The sequence below is a fragment of the Lolium rigidum genome, chromosome 2 (genome assembly GCF_022539505.1).
Source record: "Lolium rigidum isolate FL_2022 chromosome 2, APGP_CSIRO_Lrig_0.1, whole genome shotgun sequence".
In the NCBI taxonomy this organism is placed as follows: Eukaryota; Viridiplantae; Streptophyta; class Magnoliopsida; order Poales; family Poaceae; genus Lolium; species Lolium rigidum.
The window spans coordinates 288,920,389-288,934,765 of NC_061509.1; the positions used below are offsets into that span (position 1 = coordinate 288,920,389).

General features: G+C 39.6%; 1 pseudogene; it reads left to right on the forward strand.

Annotated features, from left to right (window-relative positions):
* Nucleotides 1-11,565: 11,565 nt before the first annotated feature.
* Nucleotides 11,566-14,093, forward strand: LOC124689128 (annotated as a pseudogene).
* Nucleotides 14,094-14,377: the final 284 nt, after the last annotated feature.

Genomic DNA, 14,377 nt, shown 5'->3' on the forward strand with positions numbered 1-14,377 from the left:
ACAGTAAATTATGATATAAAATAGTGATGCAAAATGGATGTATGATCCACCACTAAAGCAATCACCTTTACCTTCCGCACCGCTAAAACTGAAAAAGAATTAAAATTTATGTAGCGTCCATTCACCCCCCTCTTGTCCGCTACGATCCCTTCAATTGGTATCAGAGCAAGGTTTTTTTTGCTCGGTCTTTACCGCCTAAGAAATGGACGGACAAGAGAAGGTTGTGAATGGGTCTCCTTCCCATGAGCCACCCGCTCCATCATCTACCATCGATAGCACAACGGCTACGTTGGATGACCTCAAGAAATTGGAGTCGTCCATCGTTAGCCAAATGAAGGCAATGATGATGGAGTTGGTTGCTCAAAACCCAACCCCTATCGAAGATCCTAAGGCAAGGGCCCAACCTCGCATTGAAGATGAAGGTGCATGAAGCTAGTGAAAGCGATGAGGATCCCATTGAGTGGGGTCTGGATGATCTCAAGACCAACTATCATGAGCACATGGCTCTCGCCGCCAAGAAATTTTGGGAGGGAAACAAGTCCCAAAGCACAATACCAAGAAGACCACGTGATTCTCCAAGAAACTTCTCCAAGAGTCCAAGGGAGGGGCAAAGAGGGAGAACATGCTACAATTGCGGCGACAAAAGTCATTTTGTCCGCAAGGAAAAGTTCGAGTCACTCTCTAAAGGATTCTCCAAGTTCTCCTCCAAGCCCGATGACGACAAGGTCTCCTTCACCAAGAAGCCAAGAGCCTTTATCATCCGTGAAGAGTACTCCTCCAATGAGGATGAGGAGCATGAGGAAAAGAGCTCCAACAAGGAAGGAGAGGGAGTGGCCGCTGATGTCTATGCACGCTTCTATTTCTGTAGACAGTGTTGGGCCTCCAAGAGCAGAGGTTTGTAGAACAGCAGCAAGTTTCCCTTAAGTGAATCACCAAAGGTTTATCGAACTCAGGGAGGTAGAGGTCAAAGATATCCCTCTCAAGCAACCCTGCAATTAAGATACAAGAAGTCTCTTGTGTCCCCAACACACCTAATACACTTGTCAGATGTATAGGTGCACTAGTTCAGTGAAGAGATAGTGAAATACAAGTAATATGGATGATTATAAGTAGTAATTGCAATCTGAAATAAAGATGGCAGCAAGCGAACATGTAACAGAGCTTTGGAAACGGTGTTTCAATGCTTAGAAACAAGGCCTAGGGATGATACTTTCACTAGTGGACACTCTCAACAATGATATCATAAAGGAATATAAATATAAGCACTTTACTATTTTGAATTACTCTCTGACAGGATAACGAACACTAATTCACCGTGTAGGGCTGCAAAAGCAAACCTTAAAGATGTATTCCCAAGTACTAATAAACACCCCACGCTGTCACTGTGAGCATTCATAGGAGGTACTAACTCACCACAATTTCACAGAGACATCCAACTCAAATCATAACCCAGTGAACAAGTATTCTGTGAAATATAGCCTAAGAGATCCACACGGTGCACACACTGTCACCTTTACACAAGTGGGACAAGGAGTCTCCGGAGATCACATAAGTAAAATCCACTTGAATAGCATAATGACATCTAGATTACAAAGCTCATCATATGGATCTCAATCATGTAAGGCAGCTCATGAGATCATTGTATTGAAGTACATGGGAGAGAGAGATGAACCACGTAGCTACCGGTAGAGCCCTCAGCCTCGGGGGAGAACTACTCCCTCCTCATCATGGGAGACAGCAATGGCGATGAAGATGGCGGTGGTGTCGATGGACATGACTCCGGGGGTAATTCCCCGTCCCGGCGGCGTGCCGGAATACAGACTTCTGTCCCCCGAAACTAGGTTTCGCGATGGCGGCGGTGATACGTCTCCAATGTATCGATAATTTCTTATGTTCCATGCTACTTTTATGATGATACTCACATGTTTTATACATACTTTATGTCATATTTATGCATTTTCCGGCACTAACCTATTAACGAGATGCCGAAGAGCCAGTTGCTATTTTCAGCTGTTTTTGGTTTCAGAAATCCAGGAAATATTCTCGGAATTGGACGAAATCAACGCCCAGGGGCCTATTTTTCCACGAAGCTTCCAGAACACCGAAAGGGAACCGAAGTGGGGCGACGAGGCGCCACCACACTAGGAGGGGCCCGCGCGGCCCTAGCGTGTGGGGCCCCCGTCAGCCCTCCAACTCCGCCCTTCCGCCTACTTAAAGTCTTCGTCGCGAATACCCCAGTACCGAGAGCCACGATATGGAAAACCTTCCAGAGAAGCCGCCGCCGCCAATCCCATCTCGGGGGATTCAGGAGATCGCCTCCGGCACCCTGCCGGAGAGGGGAATCATCTCCCGGAGGACTCTTCACCGCCATGGTCGCCTCCGGAGTGATGTGTGAGTAGTTCACCCCTGGACTATGGGTCCATAGCAGTAGCTAGATGGTCGTCTTCTCCTAGTTGTGCTATCATTGTTGGATCTTGTGAGCTTCCTAACATGATCAAGATCATCTATTTGTAATGCTACATGTTGCGTTTGTTGGGATCCGATGAATATTGAATGCTATGTTATGTTGATTATCAATCTATTATCTATGTGTTGTTTATGATCTTGCATGCTCTCCGTTATTAGTAGAGGCTCTGGCCAAGTCGTTACTTGTAACTCCAAGAGGGAGTATTTATGCTCGATAGTGGGTTCATGCCTCCATTAAATCTGGGACAGGTGACAGAAAGTTCTAAGATTGTGGATGTGCTGTTGCCACTAGGGATAAAACATCAATGCTATGTCTAAGGATGTATTTGTTGATTACATTACGCACCATACTTAATGCAATTGTCTGTTGTTTGCAACTTAATACTGGAGGGGGTTCGGATGATAACCTGAAGGTGGACTTTTTAGGCATAGATGCATGCTGGATAGCGGTCTATGTACTTTGTCGTAATGCTCAATTAAATCTCACACTACTCATCATAACATGTATGTGCATGGTCATGCCCTCTTTATTTGTCAATTGCCCAACTGTAATTTGTTCACCCAACATGCTATTTATCTTATGGGAGAGACACCACTAGTGAACTATGGACCCCGGTCCATTATTTACATCGAATACAATCTACTGCAATACTTGTTCTACTGTTCGCTGCAAACAATCATCATCCACACTATACATCTAATCCTTTGTTACAGCAAGCCGGTGAGATTGACAACCTCACTGTCACGTTGGGGCAAAGTAATTTGGTTGCGTTGTGCAGGTTCCACGTTGGCGCCGGAATCCCTGGTGTTGCGCCGCACTACACTCCGCCACCATCAACCTTCAACGTGCTTCTTGGCTCCTACTAGTTCGATAAACCTTGGTTTCTTACTGAGGGAAAACTTGCCGCTGTACGCATCACACCTTCCTCTTGGGGTTCCTAACGGACGCGTGCTGTACGCGTATCAGGCGGCGCCCCTGGAGTCTTTCTGGAATATGATTGATTGATATCGGGTTTTCGCGTCGCGAGGGATTATATAGGCGAAAGGGCAGCGTCGGTGGAGTCGCAAGGGGCCCACACCATAGGGTGGGGCGGCCCCCCTCCTGGCCGCGCCGGCTGATGGCGAGGAGGCCCTGGGCCTCCTCTGGCCTGGCCCTTCTGGCTCCGTGAGTCTTCTGGCGAAATAGAATTTCTGTGATTTTTCTAGATTTTTCCGAGCACTTTTGTTTTTGGGCCTTTTCTGCAATAAACATACATAATAAACAGAAACTGGCACTGTGCCATCTTGTTAATAGGTTGGTCCAATAAATGCCATAATATGATATAAAGTGCATATAAAACATGTAGCAATTGGTATAATATAAGCATGGAACATCAGAAATTATAGATACGTTGGAGACGTATCAAGCATCCCCAAGCTTAATTCCTACTCGCTCTCGAGTAGGTAAACGATAACAAGGATAATTTGTGAAGTGACATGCTACTATCATAATCTTTATCAATACTATTGTAAAGCATATGAGATGAATGAAGTGATTCAAAGCCATGGTAAAGATAATGACTAAACAAATGAATCATATAGCAAAGACTTTTCATGAATAGTACTTTCAAGACAAGCATCAATAAGTCTTGCATAAGAGTTAACTCATAAAGCAATAGATTCTTAATAGAAGGTTTTGAAGTAATACAAAGGAAGATATAAATTTCAGCAGTTGCTTTCAACTTTCAACATGCATATCTCATGGATAATTGTCAACACAAAGTAATATGATGAATGCAAATAAGCAAGTATGTAGGAATCAATGCACACAGTTGACACAAGTGTTTGCTTCTAAGATAGAAATAAGTAGGTAAACTGACTCAACATAAAGTAAAAGAAAGGCCCTTCGCAGAGGGAAGCAGGGATTACTCTTTGTGCTAGAGCTTTTTATTTTGAAAACATGGAAACAATTTTGTCAACGGTAGTAATAATTCATATGTGTTATGCATAAAACATCCTATAAGTTGCAAGCCTCATGCATCGAATACCAATAGTGCTCGCACCTTGTCCTAATTAGCTCGGATTTCCATGGATTATCATTGCATTACATATGTTTCAACCAAGTGTCACAAAGGGGTACCTCTATGCCGCCTGTACAAAGGTCCAAGGAGATAGATCGCATTTGATTTCTCGTTTTTGATAGATCTCAACTCGAGGACATCCATACCGGGACAACATAGAAAACAGATAATGGACTCCTCTTTAATGCTTAAGCATTCAACAACAGATAATATTCTCATAAGAGATTGAGGATTAATGTCCAAACTGAAAAATCCACCATGATACATGGCTTTGGTTGGCGGCCCAATGTTCTACTCTAACAATATGCATACTCAAACCATTTAATCATGGAAAATCACCCTTACTTCAGACAAGACAAGCATGCATAGCAACTCACATGATATTCAACAAAAGTGTAAGAGGTTGATGGCGTCCCCAGAAACATGGTTACCGCTCAAGAAGCAACTTATAAGAAATAAGATACATAAGCTACATATTCTTTACCACAATAGTTTTTAAGCTACTTTCCCATGAGCTATGTATTGCAAAGACAAGGAATGAAATTTTAAAGGTAGCACGCAAGCAATTTACTTTGGAATGACAGAGAAATACCACATAGTAGGTAGTTATGGTGGACACAAATGGCATAAGTTTTGGCTCAAGGTTTTGGATGCACGAGAAGCATTCCCTCTCAGTACAAGGCTTTGGCTAGCAAGGTTGTTTGAAGCAAACACAAGTATGAACCGGTACAGGGCCATTCGCTGACGAACTAAAATCATTATGGACTAGCAAATTGTTACTAGTGATTTCTGGAAAATATTGCTTTTATCCGAAAAGCTCTGCCCATCAGCCTTCACCGGGTGTCTAGAACTTCATGTAGTTTGTTTTCAGCCGCGTTCGTAGTTCCAAACTCGGAACAGAGAGTGACAAGTCACAATTTGATACACTCTGCAGAGGTGTGTTACTTTACACATAAGAGAACTTATCCTTGTTGCCAACCGAGTCGCGAGCTCGTCCACACTCCCTGGTGTGAGGACAGGTGTAAGATCCGAGCTAATCATTGTCTTTTTCGCAACCCCGCATACCCACCTGCATTGTAGTTCCGGTCTTGGATCCTCATCGGTTCGACCGGCCTCGATTAGATGCTCATGCTGGCCCACATACCCCCTTAGGTATGTTCGGACCTCAGCACCTTCACCGGTCTTCTACAACCCATCCATACCACAGTACCATGAGGACTTTAGGGTCCCCCACCACTCTGGTTGCTCCCACCTGTGTACAACTACTACGGTAAAGTGTGTTCGTTGATATGGGAGGGGAAAAAGGTACAACTGACTTCCCTAGAGCCATTATAAATCTTATGGCTAACACATAATATACGACGCTAGAATCACTAGACGACATTTGTTGTTAATCCTAGGTGAATGTATTCCCAGTTGTAATGGAACCTCCACCATCAACTAAAACCATGGTTCCATTGCCCACCATGTAGTCATATTCATAATTGTAAAGTAATATATTGATTTGCAATGCAGGAGTGATAAGTATAATACTTTGCAAGTAATTTGATAAAAATAATCAAATGCCATGAGCAAGAGTGAACTTGCCTTTCTTGACTGCAAGATTATGGAGGCAAGGACTTCGTTATGGGAAAACTCCAAATTCTGAAATAGCATCATCTTCTCGTAATGACAATGTTTAAAGAAAACTGGCAAAGAAGCTATAATGCATATTATGAGATGCAATCGCTCTAAGCGTGACCTAACCCCGACGATTTAATATTGGTACTTGTAATTATTTCTTTAGTGTGTGTTGCACTTTTAGAGTGGTTCCACGACCAATGTTCTTATTAGGGTTTGGTTAACTTGATATCATGTACATTTGGTGTGATACATCATAATAATAATATTAACACACAAGGAGTAATAGTTGGGATACTTTTAGTGTGGAAATAATAGTTGTCAGTTTTAAGTTCTATAAGGCATGGATCATGATTGCTTGTTATTTACTTCAAAAGAATAACTTTTGAAGAACATGTTTATTAATGAAAGGAAAGTAGTTCAACAATGTTTATGGGTTTCTTGGGTTTATTATGCCTTTTCATTTGATTCACTAAACAAGATATTCCATATGCACTTAGTATTTGCACGACTTAAGTTGGGTATAAGCATGTAAGGTGAAGTACTACACATGGTTTCTATTAGGTTTGATCACAATGGTGTGATACTAAAGATTAGTAATTTGGTTGATGACATGCTATTACCAAGTTAGGGTTTACCATTACTTGATCATATAGGATTATTCAAATGGAGTGCATGCAATGATAACCTAATTTGTAGTTAAGTATTGTATAACTTTGGTGGAACATGAGCATGCATTTATTTTTTTATTATAGATCTATGAGTAAGGATCAAGTTCATATGATCACAATTTATAAGTTCCTAGGGTTTTAGTTGTGAAAGCAAATTAGAGTTTCATATGATATGAAATTAGGGTTTTATTTATAATTGAACTAGGGTTTCCTATTTGTCCTATCATTGTTAAGAAATCCATTGTTGAGTAATGTTGAATTTAACAAACAAAAATTTAGCCCAAGTTATAATAGTTTTAACATTGTTCCTAGTTTTTGTTATATAAAGAAAATGATAAATAAGGTAAATACAATTTAGGGTTTTAAATATCAATAATGATTATGTTAATGCTAATATGATAAAGGTAAATACTTATTTCTGAAATTTAAATAATTATTGAATTTTATTGATATGAAGGATAAAAGAGAAGACTTTATTAGTAAGTACTAAATAATTACATTTTATTTTTGTTAAAAAAATTAGATTATATTTTTAATGGATAGAGTTTATTTTTAGTGAATATTTTGATATCTTATTATATTTTTATGATTTAAAATGAACTAGCAGGTTGGCCCGCGCATTTGCGCGGCTAGATTGATATCATGGTTATGATATTTTAGTATGTTCTCACGTTCTACTCATATTAATACGCTTAAATAATATGTAATAGCGGGTAATTATTGATAAAATATATACAAAAAGTTATACTAACTTTAGTTGGGCAATCATATTTTTCCATTAACGAAAACGAAAAAAGAGTTGCATTTCAGACTTTTCATTATGTCATGTATTTCTAAACGCAGGCATGATGTGTATTTTATTTTTCTTCCAATCTTTCTATGTTGCAAACTCTTATCTGAATATAAATTCAAATTTAAGAATTGATTATAGCTAAGTGTCATGAAAGCATGATAGAATTTTGATAGAATTTTGACATTTTCCCTTCTCATTCCCATCTGTCGTTGTCAATCCACCAATTAATAATTCTTCTCAAATTTATTATTAAAAAGTATTGTTACATATATATCTTCTTCTACCGGCTTTATCACGAAACGTATGGGACAAAATATAAATACACCAGCATTACAATCATTACTTATAAATCAATGCATACATCTGCATCATTTTAATTTTATTTACTCGTGTAAAATTTTCATTTATGTTAGATTTCATATATATCCTACCCCAACCTATTTGGGAAAAGGCTTTGTTGTTGAGTTTTAGTGTCGGCACAACATATGGTACACATTGATAAACATTCAAATCGTTGCCAAGCTGCACTATGTGGAGACTTTAATGTTGATCCTATCATCTATTCGCCCAACCATCTAATTATTTGTCATATCTAGTTGCAACTTTTTATCAGTTTGATTTATGCCTATAGCAGCCTGTTTTGTTTTTGGTTGCATCCTTGGCCACATAAGATTACTTAAGTACTCCTTATATTCATAATTTCCGGCAAAAAATTATTCATAAATACCCGTACCGACTTATTCTTCTCGACCAATGCAATGCATACCTTACACACGCTACTGATTCAGTGTCAGGAGTATATCTAGCTAGATGATTAGAATATACCTGGGCTACTTCAGTTTTTTTTTCTCAGTGTAGCTCGCATACTCTCCATGGAATTTCATCTTCAAGACCGAAGAAAAATAATCAAAAGACACGGGAAAACGCATTGTGGCTAATTTTGCATCGCATGATGTCGGTGGTGTGCACTGTTCAGAATTTCAGATGGACACTGGCCAATTGATTGACATTTGCCTCTACATCGAATTCATCCATATGTTGTCTCAACTCCAAATAATCACCCGTTTGATTCAAGCATATCTCAACTCCCATGAACTACATGACAATCAGGTACTTACCGACTGAGCATGTAATTTGAGCCGTTGGGCTCCAAGCCTCCAACTTCACCGACCCTACGAAATCGTGGTAGCCAGACTGCAGAGAGAAAGCAAAGTGTGATGTGAACTCATGCCTGAAATTTAAGAACCATCATTCGGGAGGGAAAATTATATGCAGTCGTATATTTTTCATCAAAAATCTACATGCATGCACGGCATCAAACTTGAGTCGCCATCGATCCTAACAGCCACTTGGCCTTTCGGCGCTAGCGCACCGTCCCTTATCGCCATGCCCTCCTCATGGTTGACCTTGTCGTCTTGTTATCGTCGCTCGGAACTCATCGGAGACTATACTGTGTCGTTACATGACACACAGCTCTTTGCAGATTCACTCGACGATTGGCTTGCGGCGCCGGCCCGCCGCCGCTTATCGCCACGGCTGGCTCATGGTAGACCTTTTTATATTCTCAGAGGCCTTGCTGCTGTCAGTCGAAACTCATCGGAGACAGTACTGTGCCGTTACATGGCACGCTTCCCTTTGAAGATTCACTCGACGATCAAAGCTAACAAAGCACATATTGGAGAGGATATTACTAAAGGTTGAAGATGCTATCCCTCTTTTGATCCACTGGTGCGATACCGGCATGTCGTATATGGTTTTGTTGATGTGGAGTCTTGGGTTAGTCAACCGTTCAAGCAGCTTGGGCTCGTACTGTACGGATGGCCGTTGTGCCGTCGCTTCGCCTCCGCCGGGCGTGTGCGGGATGCATGGCTTCTTCTTAGGCGTGTGGAGCTGTGTATGTAGGTGCTCAGATGTAGATGCATATCTGCGTGCTGATCTATTTCGCTGCTGCAGATGCATGTATCCAGGTGAGAAAGACGAGATTTGATCGAGCTAAGGATCGAATTCAAAGGGAGAGTTGTTTGTTGTTGAGATATTGCTAAAGCCGTGGAGATTTTTTTTGCTTTGTAGACGTGAGGGATAAGGAAAGTGTATATAACGTGCGGGTGAAGGACTGGATATGCACAGGTTGAGATCGACATAGGCCTGACGTGCCGAATTTAATCTATGCCGTTCTTTTTTGCTTTGATTATTTCTAGCTAATCTAGACCGTTAGTTGTTTGTTGTTTTAATTATATAATAGATTAGATATGAATTTGAAAAGTTTCAGCAGTTTTCTAGAACTGGAATTTGAGTTTAAACAGAAACTACTTTTTAATACGCAGGATTGTTCTAACACTAGACACTGACTAGTGGGCCAATGGACATGTGAGGTGCCACGTGGGCTTGACCGAGTGAAAATTGGGGACGTGGTGCTCAAGCTCACCGCCGGTGGCGGTTGAGGACGACGCCGACGGTGGAGTGCTCCCGTGGACGCGCGCGTGTGTTGTCTTCAACAGGGACGGTTAGGGGAACCTAGTGCTAGTTTCACCGCCAATTTATGGCCACTGGAGCTAGGCCGATGATGAAGAAAAGCGGCGGCGGGAATAGGCATAGGGTGTCGCGACGCTACAGCACACAATGGAGCAAGGCGAGAACACCGGGAGATCCAGAGACTCACAAGGAGCACGCATGGCTTGATGGCGAGGTGGGAGGTGGTTCGAGTCGCCGGAATCGATAGCTCCAGTCATCGGGAAGACGAGCTCGATGAGGATGCTCCGCGGTGTTTCAGCTCAGTTCCTCGCACAGGTGAAGCAACTAGAGGACAGAGGTGATGACACCGCAATGGATAAAGGAATAGGACTATTCCATGGGTTGATATAAATAAGAAGTTCCAAGTATTCCATTAACTTGGATGATGAGCAACAATCTAAGGACGACATGATTTACAAGGAGGATTCTTTGCATGTCCACACCACAAGGTGGAAAGCATGCTAAGTGAGCTGCGCATAGATGAATATTTCACCTTCTTCCTGGAGAGGACTATGTTGAGTGGATTCGCAAGCCGTTCGTACAAGACTTATGCGGAGATAAGTCACGAGTTCCTCACAATCTTCAGGTTTGCACACACCAAGGAAAAGTTAGGGAAGAAAGGTAAGGCATCCCTAGCACATTTGATGTTAAATTTGTTATGAAGCAACAAAGGTTTGTCATGTCCTTAGAGGAATTTTGCAAAGCTATTGATGTCCCAAATGTTGAGAGTTGGGAAGAAATCCCAAGTGATTCTAACCAACTCCTCCGGGAATTCTGGAGGAGTATAAGTGCAGATGAGCCTTTGGACATCCGTAGAGGAAACCTTTCTCATATCCAACATCCTAGGCTCAGATATTATGCTTTGTTCTTAGTTAGAGGATTCCTAGCTAGGAAAAATACTACTGCTTGCACTGGTCCTATAATTTAGGTGTAAAAGTTGCTAGGACATATTCTCATATGTTGTTTCCCATTATGAATCTAAATCTCCTTATGCTGGAGCTATTGCTAGCAATTTCATGTTGGCGATGGGTAGTTAAGATTGAGGGTTAGTTCGTTGTGTGGCACATGTCACTTTGATCTTGGCCTGATATGAAACTTTTTTTTTTTCATTTACCAGTGGCAGTGGGATAATTTTCTCCAACTCCAGGGGCAGTCTAAACGATTTACCGTAGGAAATGGTCCTCTATTAGTAATAATTTGGTATAGATTTTCCAGTGTATTAAATAATTCAAATTACTTTCCGCATTAGTATGTCAAGATCTTATCCAAAAAAGAAAATTAATAAATGGTATATTATCGTATCTTATGCAATAAATGCGATATCTTCAAGATCAATCACACATCAATGCAATTTATAGCCCTTCCTCGATGACTACAAGTCCGTAACCTTATAAATATGGTCCTAGATATGCACACTAGAAATTGAGCATTCCATATTTCCACCATGAAAGAAAAACTACCGATTAGAATGACCATTCTCTTGGCATTTTTTATTCAAGCCATTGGAGGATGGGGAGTTAAATCTATCAAACAAGGGGAAAATACTAGCTGGGTCCTCACGAGTTATCAAGTTAATAAGACTACTGCGGTATGTGTATGTATTCCTCTAACTTTTTATGTATATTTATCCTAATATTTTGAGATTATGAATCTGAGGAAACATCAATGTAGGTTGAAGGTGGAGATGTATACGATTGCATTGGTGTGAATGTACAACCAGCCTTTGACCACCCATTGCTGAAAGACCACAAAATCCAGGTAAGTAATTATCATGAAGAAATGGATAGTTTCATTTTGTGAGTAAATTCATTGTCAATATTTATGTTTATAATGTCCAACGAACGATGAGTTCTAAACTACTGTATTAACACATAGGTAGATAAACAATCAAATAAAAAATTAAAATAGATTTCACACTTATATTGTTCATAAATTCTTTTTCGGATGCTATGTAGACATTAATTTTGCACTACATGAGGAACTAACAACATCTTGTCAAACAATACAAATGTAAAAAAATCACATGTGCTATATATATGATTGATTATGTATTAGAAATATATATTTGATTATGTGATGAATAAGTATGGTTCCTCAATAGATGGAACCAAGTTCTCTCCCACTAAGATCATACACGGATTTTCCATCGAAGAATGCTGTGCCACAAGTACAGTTGCCTATCATCGAGTGCCCTACAGGAACAATTCCAATATTGCGTAATAATAGAAGGTACCACATGGCTGAAAAAACCATTGATGAAGTGATTAGCAAGGATGTACAACAAGAGGTAAGTATTTTATTTTTCAATATAGTTTTGTAGTGGTCTAGTAATCTAGGTAGATTATGAAAATATAAATTCTTGTGAGGTGTTGTTGCATGCGCAACAGCTGTAGACCATAGCTGACTCCCAACTACATTATAGAATAATATCCCATGGAATTCATCCTCGAGATGAAAAATTAGGTCAAAGATGCCAGAAGTATATTACACAATGAATTTTTTAAACTTGAATCTTACAACTCCTTTTACACTTTCACACTGTTGTTGACAGTACTGCGGATGGAAAATAAAAATTTATTCATTCTAATAAGTTCCACATACATTTTGTGTAAGTTCTTGGTCCATATTGACCTTAGTATACAACATAAACTGATATTCATCAAATATATTTTTCATATGTTGTCAAATTGTTTCTAGTATTATGAGTAGGTTTTAGTATTTTCCACTGAAAATAAGCAATTATTTTGTCATGTAGGTAGCAGGAATTGAATATCGGGATGAGCTATATGGAACCCGAGCTAAAATAAATGTTTATGAGCCAATGGTGAAGACAAATAGTAAGGATATCAGCGGAGCAACCATACAGATTCACGAGGGAACAGAACTGGGTCGTCGAGATGGGATAGGTGCTGGATCTTGGGTATATCCAAGCTACAGTGGTGACAGTTATGCTAGGTTTCATGTTTATTGGGTAAACAATAAATATTTATTTGGATGCTCATTCTGTTATGAACTAGAAAGGATTTATAATCTCATAATATCTTATTGACATTGTATACATTAGGTAAAGGATCACGGCCCACCAATCACGACTTGCGTGGATCATGATTGCCATGCTTTCGTGCAAGTTAGCCAAAGTGTTGGTCTCGGAGGAAGAATACAACCGATTTCTATCTATAACGGACCACAATATGAAATAGATGTTCTAATCTTTAAGGTATTCTTATGTTAAATTTTTATTGTTAACTTTATGTCTTTTATTATATCAAATACACTAGTTATCTTTTGATTCAAAATCGATAAGTTCGAAACCACAATTTAAACTGAACGTATCAATGCACAAACTATTAGATAGAAAAAACATGATAGAACCTTTGATAATTAAAAATATTTGATGATACAATGATAAGAGAAATAACATGTCTCCCTCTTTGCATTCATTATCGGTTATACAATAGTAAGTATGAAAATATGTCTCCCGCTTTACATTCATCATCTTTTATACAACTTATAGGTATAAGTATGATATCACACATAATTGATTGCATATTCCTTTAAATTTTAAGCAAGCATTTACCATGCGACCATTATTTTTGTAGGATCCAAAGACTAAAAATTGGTGGGTGGCTTATGGTGAATAAAAATACACCAATCGGATATTGGCCGAATTCGCTCTTTCAATACATGAAAGAAAAGGGTGAATTTGCATTATGGGGTGGATTTGTTCAAGGTCCAACAGCATCGATGGACTCTCCACAAATGGGTAGTGGTCATTTTGCTTCAGAAGGCTTTGGAAAAGCATCATTTATGAAGAATATCCAAATTGTAGATAAGACTAATAAGCTTGTTTCCCCTAATGTTAATAGTGCACACCCAGGCGGTACCAATTTTTCAAAATATACTACAGATGGCTATGGACACAATGATGATGGTCTCCATATATACTATGGTGGACCCGGTGATTTTGTTTGATAATTTATAGTGTTGTTTTTAATAAAGCTTTTCTACGAAGCAAAGTTTTGAACCTTGTTGTATCCAAAAACAATTGTCTAGCTGTACATTTAATTAATGGAATTTGAACTCTGGTCCGGATAATGATCTTCCAAGTTTTATGACACACAAGCTATACTTGAAATATATTATGGGCACTTAAATCAAGAGATAATTGAGATGTTAATTATGAAAATGGCTGAAAAAGTACATGCTCAATTTTCCAAACTAACCTATGACTAGAGCCCACATGAACAAGATCACTG